This window comes from Rattus norvegicus, chromosome 4 (assembly GCF_036323735.1).
Source record: "Rattus norvegicus strain BN/NHsdMcwi chromosome 4, GRCr8, whole genome shotgun sequence".
Lineage (NCBI taxonomy): Eukaryota > Metazoa > Chordata > Mammalia > Rodentia > Muridae > Rattus > Rattus norvegicus.
In genome coordinates, this window is record NC_086022.1 from 55,315,465 (window position 1) to 55,324,635 (window position 9,171).

The 9,171-nt window shown below is 36.9% G+C and overlaps 1 long non-coding RNA gene across 5 annotated transcripts in view; it reads left to right on the forward strand.

Moving 5' to 3' along the window:
- LOC108350678 (uncharacterized) overlaps positions 1-8,010 on the forward strand; it is a 39,236-nt gene extending 31,226 nt beyond the window's left edge. For all 5 annotated transcript variants that reach the window (XR_005503495.2, XR_005503496.2, XR_005503492.2 and 2 more), the window contains one exon: positions 6,168-8,010. This is a non-coding gene — a long non-coding RNA (uncharacterized LOC108350678). The remainder of the gene's footprint in view (positions 1-6,167) is intronic.
- Positions 8,011-9,171: the final 1,161 nt, after the last annotated feature.

The window sequence follows — 9,171 nt, forward strand, 5'->3', positions numbered from 1 at the left end:
TTATATAAAGTTACATGTCATTTACAAAGTCACATATCTCTACACTTTTACCTGATATGTTAGGTTAATTGACTATGTGCCATTTGAAAATAATTTAATAGTTTTTTTAAAGAAACCAAGGTTAACAAGTAGCAAATTAATATAACAATAAAATGTTAGCAAAAATTCCCTGTAAAATGCAATTCTAGGCATTTGTCACAAAAGATCAATTTTTCATTACATTCTTTAAGTGGTTTCAATGCCTTTTTTAAATGCGATCAGCTGCTTTTCTTAATAGTTACCAGAAGATGGTGCTATATAAATAAGCTAAGTCCTCTTCAAAAGATTTTTTTTTTTTTTAAGCAAAGTATCTACTAAATACTACCCATAGGGTTTGCAAAATAACTCTTTAGTGATATGGTACACTTTTTTTTATTAGTGATTATATCTTTAAAAGAGAGCTTTTATTCATTTGTCAAAATGGGTTTTAAAATTATCATATTTTCTCATATTTTTATTTCTTATTCCTTTCTAAATCATAACAACAGCTAGGGTAACTAGAGTATTATTATCTGTATTATTGTCCAGGGATTTTTTTAAAACTAATCCTACGTTAGTAGGATCTAATCCAGATGTAGAATAATTTTACAGTTGTATAGTCATAAAACACAAGTAAAATGTGCAGATATATACATGTACATACAGATTTCTGTGCTAAGAATGAAAAATGAAATTAAAGATAATAGAGGCATAAATGAACCGTGTTGTAAGACCATGAAGTTAACTACAAAATAATAAGTATTACATTTATTCTTTCAATTTAAAAAGGGTCCATTAAAACTCAACCCAGGGTTATAGTTGCATTGAATTTTATTTATCACAGAGGTTCCAGTTATCTCTCAGAGGTTTGTTATGTGAGAGAGGATCCTACTGGTTTTTCTCTGTGTCTTAAATTATATGTCTTTTAAAGGGCAGATAGTTTAATACAAGGCAAATGTTATCAGTTCAGACTAATAATGATACTTCTGTTAAGCATAAAAATGAACCTCAATCAACATTTGTTCTTCTATGATGCTCGTGGCTCCAGAAATTTCTAATTAGTAGCAACAGGATCTCAACAACCACTATGAGTCTTGCTTACCTGACAGCAATTTCATCTAATAATAAGACAGACCAGAACCAAAGTTACCAGGTGTTACCTAAAAGGTGTAGGTTCCACATGAGAAGAGCCACAGACATATAAAACTTTATTCACATGTGGAATAGTGTTAGTATACATTTCATTTGCTCTTGTTTTTGCTATGATTTCTTTAGTGCCTTTCATCCTCACAAATACTGCAATGTCTTATCCCTTACAATAAGCTGAATTGTCAGGTATTATAGTTAGTGAGTTTCTTCAATGAGCAGAATAGCTTCAGTGTGTTCGGAGTTAAAGAATGTACTAAAATTGAAAGCAATGGGTTTTGTTTTTGTTTTTGTTTTTGTTTTTTTTGGAAGAAGTCATTTAATTAGGGAGACTACTATAAACACATTATGCGGAAAATATGCCATTTGATATTACCAAGTCATATAGTGTAAAACACTTGTGGGATTGATTAATGGTGAATATTTGACATCTGATCAATGCTTTTATTAGAACGCAAAGGAAAAAACCATATACAATATGGATTTTTACCAAAATCCTTAGGTCATCATATGTCAATATTCTTCTCTTTGTTAAGCGAGGAAACTAAGTCTTGAAAACGTGGCCCAAATGAGAACTCACTAGCTAAAGGGCTAAGGAATTTATAATCCAGACTCCCATTACTTCTGGTCTCTGGATTCATAGACTTCACAATGCACAATTGTCCCAAACCACACCACGACACATTTGGCTTTAGCAAAAGTACACATTCACTTCGTCTGTCTCTTATCGTGAAATCTTAAAGTTACGTGTCTTTACCTTTAAAAAAAATCCTCCGGAAAAAATTTTCAGAGTCAGACTTGAGATTGATTTCTGTGATTCATTTGTCACTGTGAAAAGAGATTAGGGTTGAAAGAACCGTGAGTTGTGTGAGGGCTCCTGCTCACCGCTGCATGACTGGCCGCTTCTAGAACAGAAAACAGTTTCTTTCCTTTGGGGACTCAGCAATAGGAGGATGTTTCATTCAGCAAAGCTGGTGAAAAATTTTCTTTGTGTTGGATACTTCAGTTCCCCTGGGAGAGCTGGGGGAAGGGTTCCCCTTATTTGTAGATTTCCAGGATGATTTTTTCCAATCCGGAATACATTCTCTGCTACAAGACCTTTCATTGTTTGGATGATCCACAAGCTTAGGCTTCCAGAGAGGAAACGCTGTTCTCGTGGCTCTGACAGCACTATCCTCAAACATTCTGTTACTTAGTTTAGCCCATTCCTATTAAGCTTACTGATAGAATGGCTATTTCACTCCCATCATCAGGATGCCTATGCATATTGAAGTATACACAGGACACACTACATTGCTGACTATCCAAACGAATGTATCATTGCCAAAAGGGCTTTTGCCTTACTTTGAATTTATCTAGATTACCTATTTGAATTCCCAGTCTCTAGTAAATGGAGCCAAATTCACCTTGGTGTTTTATTTCATGATTGCTGTAGAAATTACAAACACTTTGTGAATCAGCTTACAGAGAGCAAGTGCATAAGCTTTGGAGGTATGAGTACATCTGTGTTGAAAGACCATCTCACAGAAATCTTAAAGCAAACTTTGGGAGGCAGACCACCTGAATCTAAGGAGAGCATAGGTGTGTGTAAGTTTCTCTTCTTCAAATTGTTCTGAAAAAAATCTCTAAATGCTTTTAATATAATTAGAATATGCGTGTGTGGGTGTTATATATTACAATAATTTTTTATTATTTATACTACATATAATAGTATGACGTTCTCAAGGTTTATTGTGTTATGTTTTTGTTTTGTGTTTTAAAGAATTCCAGGTCCTAATTGACAACCATACTTTTATTTCAGTCATTTTATCAGTTATACACACACACACACACACACACACACACACACACACAAAATGGAAAAACGAACAATCTTTTGCCATAATAATGCTACGCATCAAGTTCTTAAAACCTCCAATAAACATAAGGAGTATTTGCTTTTGTTTTCAAGTTCTTGGCTTCTTTCTGCTGCTCTGACCTGGGTCAAACTTGTTCTGTTTAGTATTATACCAGCTGGGCTATCTTGTATTTGATCCACAAAGTCCCTAACTCTTCAGTTTGGGCTAGTCTTTGGGAGACATCCTGAGGCCATCTATATGATTATGAAAGCCCAAACTTAGACTAGGCCCCTAGGCATTTCTTCATTCTTGGTGATTAAAGAAACAGGGAAGAAAGTTGAGGTAGTTTCTGTAATTAATGTACCAAATAAATAATTATTTAAATAATTATTTAAATTTAACTAATTATTTAAATATAAATTATATTACTAAGATATGTATACAAATAGTAGATAATCACACTTTTCTTGATAAGAGGTATGCATTATTAAAAATATGTCATCAATCCTCATTGTTCTAAAAACATCGGAGATGATTTCGGTCAATCACTTGATATTATCATCTGCCATAGGCAAGATGGTTTTTACTTTATTCACTGTTACACTTTAATGTGGCATACTGACTTAAATAACTTGATTTTAGTGAGTAAGAAGATTAGACTAAATAACAATTAATACAATAAAATGTAAATTATACAGAGGGAAATTGCATCTTGGGTTATGGCCTTAGAGAAGTCCATAGTAGTCAGTGGAGAAACTGAAAAATAACTGAGGGATTGCGGAGCCTGTCTTAGTTCAAAAACAAAAATCCTTTGCTCTCCAACCAAACACTCACAAGTTAGGTAAGCGGTTGATTGTGTTGTTCGAACCAGCTATGAAGGTCAGTAGTGAACTGGAGCACTGTTGCAATAACCACTAAGCTAAAGCTGACTCAAAGTGGGTGGGGATACCCTAGAGGAAATGCCCTACAGTGGGGAGAGGGAACTTATTGAACCCACCTCCAGCAGAAAGACAGGGCATCAAGTGAGGGATGGGGTTGCTAACCCACAGTCAAAGCTCTGAACCATAATTCATCCTGTCTGAAAGAAATGCAGGGATGGAAATGGAGAAGAGCCTGAGCGAAAGAAGGTCCAGGCACAGACCCAAAGTGGGATCCAGCTCAAGGGGAGGCCCCAAGACCTGACACCATTACTGAAGCTATGGGGCATTCATAAAAAGAGACCTATCATGATTGCCCTCCTAAATACCCAACAAGCAGCTGAAAGAGTCAGGTGAAGATGTGTGCACCCCACCAATGATCAGAAGTTGTTGACCTCTCTGGTTGAATTAGAAAAAAGCTAGAGAAAGCTGAGGAGGAAGGTGACTCTGTAGGAGGACCAGCAGTCTCAATTAACCTGGATCCCCAAGGTGTCTCAAATACTGGATCACCAACCAGGCAGCATACACCAGCTGAGATGAAGCCTCCAACACATACACAGCAGAGCACTGCCGGGTCTGGGTTCAGTCAGAGAAGATGCACCTAACCCTCAAGGGAGTTTAAAGGTCTGGTGGGATGGGTGGGTTGGGGACATCCTTATGAAGACTGGGGCAGGGGTGGGGGGAGGATTGGGTTGTGGAATAGTGGGGGGATGGACCAGGAAAAAAGTAAAATCTGGAGTGTAAAAATAAATAAATAAATAAATAAATGAAAAAAAAAAACCACACACAAATCCTCAGAAGCAAGTAAATAGGCACATTTCCAGGCAGAATGTATAAAAGCCCTAGGCACTCCCAAGGCTAGTTTTGGAGTTCCACATGTGGAGAAACTGGAGCTCTGGTGGAACCCCGCCCCAGAAGAAGTGAAAGGCTTAATTCACCTCTCCTCTGCTACTTCCAATGTATATACACTCTTAGCCAAATGGACAAGACCTGGTGCAGGCCTTTCCTTCTCACTGTACTCTTTTGATTGTTCATGTCTCCTAAAATGGGACCTCTTCCCCCAACCTGCACACAGACACAGTGCTTTAGCAACTGTCTAGGGGTCCTCTAACTAATTCTTTACCTCTTTAAGCACTATACATGCTAATCTGTTTTTAACACTTTAGCCTCTGTTACTGTGAAGTTCTCATGATATTCTGCTTCATAGCCATTAGTAGAATTTACTTGTTTATATCAATTATACTAATTATTATTGGCGATAAAGTATGTATAAGTGACAGTGGTACTTTATATATACTTTCATAATTACCTTTCATGGACACTCTTTAAAATAGACATTATTGTTATCATGTCTACTTTAGAAAATAGTAAGTTTCAGAGAAATAAGTAATGTGTTCATGGCCAGAAAACTAATGAGCAACAGGGTATCCATAACTTATAGGTTGGTTAAACAATAGCATTTGGTATGATGTGTCTCCATTTAGTCTACTTATATTTTTTAGCGTGTCAACCAAAACATGATAAGAGTAGGAAAATAATCAACTAGATGATTGTTGCCTTGCATTAATAACAAATTGTTAATATGAGGAGCAATGTTTTAGACACACAGCTATTCTGTATATAATTATTATAAGAGTTAAGTGGAATAACACTTTGGAGGGCTATTTTCTACCTTACCTGTGCAGAATCTGTGTTCTAATCAGTAAACCTGCTCTTATGGCAGAAGGAACCAATTAACCAAGTTTCCATTCCAGCTTCTTGCTAAAATGTCAAGCCGAAGACATGATTCATTTAAAGGTATACAATAATAAATGGGTTCCATTTAAAATAACATACTCTAGGCAGTGTTCATAAATAGGAGATAGAAATGAATTCTGTCCCTTAAACTTGCAACACACTCTCATTAAATTCTTAATTTCATTAGATGCTCTGCTGTCTAATAGCACCTGAGACACAGGCATTTTTGGAAATTTTTCTAGCTCAGGAAAGAATCTTCTCAGAGGATTAAAATAATTGACTAGAATGCATACAGGTCACACGTGAACCGAGAGCAGAACTGTTAACCTAAGCATACTTAAAACTTCCGAAGTATCCAGTTTCCTTTCCTGTTACTTCTGTCACTCCTCCCTCCACCTCTTTGGCACCACCTTCTAAATAAGTTTTGTACAGGAAATCCTTTTTCCTCTTCTTTTTTTCATTTTTATTGTCAGTGTTTCAATTCTGGTACCAACTCTCATTTCTTTTGCAGCAACTGGTTCATTTCGGAAGTACTAGAGGGAAAAGCATCCGTCACAGCAGGGAGGCATGGTTGACAGTGGCAGGCCCTGAAGACAAGAGCTGAAAGTTAAGAGATCCTATCTCCAGCTGCAAGAAGGGAGCAAGAGAAGAAACTAGAAGTAGGCCAAGACTATACACTTTCAAAGCCTGCCCCAATGATGCACTTCCTCCAGAAAGGCTGTTCCCGCCCCCAACCCCCAGTTTTTTCTGATAGACCACCCATTGAAAAACAAGAGTCCAAATATCTGAGCCTATGAGGGGCGTTTCTTATTTAAACCAGCACATCTACACTTACTGTAGTTAGAATGCGAAGACCCTTACATGTCTTCCTTTCAAAGGGTCGAAATGCTCTTGTTACTAATGAGACTTACTATTCTGAAGTTGTTTTTATCATGATTGGATGGCTAGAGGAAGTCTTTTATCTTACAGAGGATCAGGCGAACGTACCCGTACCTTTCTCAGCTCACTCATTTTTAGGAGATCGACCACTGTGGTTCTATATTGAAGCCACATGGTGGTCTCACAGAGTAAGTCTGAGAAGCACTAGGCAGGCAGTTTTCAAACTGTACTCAAAAGATCAGTGAACAGCTAGAGTTCGTCTTTGAAGATAATGGAAAAAGGGCACCCAGAGTAAGCTTATGATTTGGTGCTATATTTATGCAACTGGTTTCTTCATGTATTTCCTGCCATCTTCAAGTGGTTCACTTGGATTTCTGTATTGTTTTCACTTTGGATCTCTAAATACAGTTATATGGGCCCACCAACCAACTCAATAGGTTGTGATTGTATTTATGTAATAATAATTATAGAAAAGAAGGTCATGAATTAGAGATAAAGTATAAGGGAACGTGAAAGAAATTGGACGGGGATGGCTAAGGTATGTGTGTTATGCATGCACAATACTCATGCAGGAAACTCTCAGAAAACATAAAGAAAAATGGTCAGTGTATGTGTAAAACTGCTCTGTCTCACTAATAAGGAACAAAAATAATAAATTAGACATATTTTTTCACCCAGACAACTGATAGTATATAAACATTCTGATAGGCCCTTCTGAGAGAAAATTTACATAGATTTTGTAATGTTCTAAAAGAATGCCTAGCAATCCATTAAGTTTTTTTTTTGTATTAGAACATACACTGCTGGTAATTTGAATACAGAATGTCAGAATTTGTCTTGCTGATATTTATTGAAAGCCTTATCATGACATTCTTATCCTTTGTCCTCTAAGTTCTACTTCTAATAATTACTCTGATCAAAATACTTATAGGCTTCTTTACAAATTAGGAATTTATTACACATTTTGACTAATAGCAAAGTTCTATGAAATAATTTAAGTATAAAACTGTAAGGAATTGGTTAAATACATGCACAGACAAAAATACAATATCAGGGGGACCTCCCCCTTCCCAGAGGAGAAAGGGAGGTGATATGGGGGAAGGAGTTATGTAACTGGAGGGCCTGGAGGAGGAGACCTCAGTTCAGATGTAGAGTGAATAAATAAATTAATTAATGAAAAGTACAATGCACAATAATTATCTCTTACAATATTTAAAATCAATGCCATAAAATCCCACCATGATCTTCATTATAACAGATTTAACTACTGTGTGTTTATGAAATGCATATATAATGCAAAGGCACATGTGTTAAGTGTTTATATGTATGGTGTGTGTATGTGTGTGTGTGTGCTTATGTGGTTGTCTGTTTCTCTCTCTTTCTTTGTGTGTGTGTGTGTGTGTGTGTGTGTGTGTGTGTGTGTTATGTGTGTTCATGAGGTATCATGGAAAGCTAAGTCAGAAGTCACAGAAAATTTCCTAATACTTATCATTGACCATGTGTTTACTTGAGATTTTTTTTTTGTGATATCATATACTTAAAAATGGTTCACTGAACTGAGAACAGGGTCCCCAATGGAGAAGTTAGAGAAAGGACTGAAGAAGCTGAAGGGGCTTGCAGCCCCATAGGAAGAACACAGTATCAGTCAACCAGATCCCCCAGAACTCCCAGAGACTGAACCACCATCCCAGGAGAACACAGGGAAGGACCTATGGCTCCATTCGGATATGTAGCAGAGGATGGCCTTGTCAGGCATCAATGGGAGGAGAGGCCCTTGGTCCTGTCAATTCTGAAACCCCAGTGTAGAGGAATGTCAGGGTGGGGAGGTGGGAGGGAGTGGGTGGGTGGGTGGGATAGCAGGTTTCTGGAGGGAAAACCAGCAAATGGGATAACATTTAAAATGTAAATAAAAAATGCAATTAAAAAAATAAAACATGGTTCAATGTTAAGGTTTGCAGTCTGATAATATTATTTTCTTTAAAAAGTTTTAAAGGTATGCTTTTTATTTGGTCTAATTAGTACATTTTTCTTTTGTTTGTAATTTTTTGTTTTTTAAATGATGGTATTTAATAGTTTAAAATATTTAATGCTACTATTAATTAGTAGAATGGTACCATCGCCAACTATTAGCACAGTGCATCCAACAGCTCAGAGAGAATTATTCATAGGGAACAAAGCTACTAGGAGCAAACAGAAGCTATAAAGGTGTCATAATTGTGCTACCCAGGGCTTCTTAGCTCACTTCCCAAGTCTGCCATCAATAGCTGAAAAATCAATTTTCTCTCGGCTTTCTTCCCACTCTTAAAAGCTGAAGACTAGCTTTTGACTGAGTGAGTTTGAAGGTTTGGGGAGATTATCTTCTCAAGGAAGATTTACCTAGTTGATGATACTTACAAACTGCTAACTAGGCAACTGGGTATAAATATTTGATATTCACTAACTTACGAAAGGGCTTTTCTTTAGTGATGCTGCGGCAATGGGACCCACAATTTCTAGAAATCTAGTCATTCACAAAGCCGCGCTATTCATTCAGCAGTGTCTTCTATACTTCCAGAAAAGCCTGTGAGCAAAGGAGCAAGGCAGGGAAATTGCATCCGGCTATGACCGTAGCTACCTCTGAAAATGCATTAGCTTAG